Raw genomic sequence first — 2,639 nt, forward strand, 5'->3', positions numbered from 1 at the left:
TCTGCCGCTTCTGGCGTCTTACCGTTCTGTCCAGAGAGTCCAAAACAATGGAGACAAAGCTTGCACCGCGACAGTCCCAACTGACAGCGTCAAAATCTGACAACAAAATGGAGCTGACAGCCGGGCGTCCCGACTCTTAACGAAAACAAGCCTCACGTCGTGCGTGCGTGCGTGCGTACTTGAGTCTCTGCGCGGAGGGGGCGGGCCTCAGAGGTGGGCGGGGCGTGCGTACAGCTCCTGTGTGCGCAGGCGCAGGCCGGCTCTCCGGCCTCGGTGAAGAGGAAGCTGGCGGTCTCCATGTTCGCCTCTATATATGTTTCCATTTTCATAAGGAGCTGCGCAGGCTTGAGCGGAAAAGCTTGCTTATGCTCTTTTGTCATTTTAAACAAAGTTTAAATTGCATATTGGTTTCCGATAAAGAAGATACTCTACGAAGCATCATGTGTTTCGAGTAACGTTAAAATTCCACCATCTGCTTTAAATAAGAGCCGTTTGGGGATTTTCGATTTTAGTTGGGGTCTGTTGTAAGAGCAAAACCCAGTAACCGCTGCAGTTGTGAAAACTGAGAAAAAGTTTATTTGGTAGATTTTGTAAAAGGTAAAAAAATAAATAATCTGGTTTGCAAGCAACACAGTTCCTCCTAACACCCAAAATTGCCACATCCGTTAGGAAATTTATTCAGGGTAGAATAAAACGTCACGTCAGTGTGCTAACAGATGTTTATACATCTTGCTTACATGTTTTCTCTCAGGTCCAGACCTAAGTCAAGGGGGAGAATAAAAGATTAAAAAAATACGAACAGCCTCACCCACCGCACTGAACCATCACCACAATGGAATGTCCCTCCCTGAAGACCCTGCTATAAAAACCTGCCTCACTCCACCTTGGGTGTGGTTCTCCCTGGTCAATCTCTTCTCCAGACCAAGCAATCTCGCCCAGGAGCCCCCTTAATAAAGCTGCTTTAAGCTTGCTTGCTTTCTATCTCTGGTCCCTTACTTGAGTCCTTAGCCTTACATCCAGTGCGAAGATGTAACATTTTCTCTAATATGGGAGATTTTTTTATAAGAGTAACTGAGGAGAATTGGAATCCCAGAACACTTGATTGTGCTTATGCAAAATCTATACTAGGACCAGGAAGCACCAATGAAACACTGAATAGTTCAAAATCAGGAAGGGAGTGCATCACCGATTCGTCCTGTCTCCACACCTTTTCAATATATATGCAGAACAGATCATTATGGAAGTTGGGCTTTCTGGGGAAGAAGCATCAGGAATGGAGCAAACTTATCAACAATTTATGACATAACCTTGCTTGCTGAAAGTTAGGAGGACCTGAAGCGCTTGCTGCAGAAGGTCAAGGACTATAGTGTTCAATATGGATTGAAGCTCAGTATCAAGAAAACAGAGATTCTCACCACTGGGCCAATTAGCAGCACCATGATAGCTGGAGAAGAGATTGAGTTTGTTAACAATTACAGCTTGCTCAGATCCACAATCAACACTATTGGCACCAGCCATCAGGAAATCAAAAAAACTAATTGCACTTCTGAAATGGCTTGCCTTCAGAAACCCTATGAACAATGCTCAGGCCTTTCATTCGTAGGGTCGCTAATGAGTAATGAGTCGTCTACTACTCGACAGCACCAAATAACAATAACAATGATGACAGAGAGAGAACTACATTGGCCTAGTGGACAGAAAATTATGCTACCAACCTGAAGGTGGGTGATTTTAATCTGCGGCCCTCAGGCTAGGTTCAAATTGTTTTCCTGTCAGACATTCTTCTAGTTAGTATAGCACTGACCTGTGCATTGTTGTACAGAGATAACTCGTGCTTGCTGTGACTGGAACTTCCCGACTGAAACAAGCCTGGAAGCAGGAGCGGCATCCACTTCCAAAATGGCTTACTTCTAGAAACCCTATGAACAATGCTCAGGCCTTTCATTCATAGGGTCGCTATGAGTGATCTAGGACTCAACGGCACTGAACAATAACAACAACAATTGCAGTAGGTAAATCTGCTGTCACGTGTTAGGTATTCACACTGGTCTCAACGAAGGGACCAGATAGAAAGAGAACACAAAGAAGCTTTATTAAGGGAACTCCCAGGGGGCATTTCTTGGTCTGGAGTGAGAGACAGAGAGACAGACCTGGAAAAACCACACTAAGGTGGGTTGGGCAGGTTTTTATAGTAAGGGTCTTTTGGGAGGGAAGGAAGGGGCATTCCATTGTGGTTTAACTAGGTGGACATGGCACTTCACTCGTTTGTTGACATGTTGATATTCTTCCTCCCCCACCCCACCCCCATTTCAAATGAGTTGGTTTAATTCCAGGTAGTACAGAATTCTGGGCATAACAAAGAATGAAGAGGGGACTCTGCCAGGATTCTGGATTGTTTTTGTTAGGTATTTGCACTGGACGTAAGGCCGAGGACTCAAGGAAGGGACCAGAGAAAGAAAGGAAGCTAAAGAAACTTTATTAAGGGGTCTCCCAGGTGGAATTCCCTGGTTTGCAGAAAGAGAGAGAGAAACAGGCAGAGAGACAGACCAGGGAAATACCGCACCCTTTAGGGATTAGGGCACTAATCCACTTTTAAAATCCAGTTTAGTGGATTAGGGCAGGGTTTGTTGTTTTTTTTT

Source organism: Elephantulus edwardii, unplaced genomic scaffold, assembly GCF_000299155.1.
Source record: "Elephantulus edwardii isolate Elephantulus edwardi_28Jun2011 unplaced genomic scaffold, EleEdw1.0 scaffold00075, whole genome shotgun sequence".
In the NCBI taxonomy this organism is placed as follows: Eukaryota; Metazoa; Chordata; class Mammalia; order Macroscelidea; family Macroscelididae; genus Elephantulus; species Elephantulus edwardii.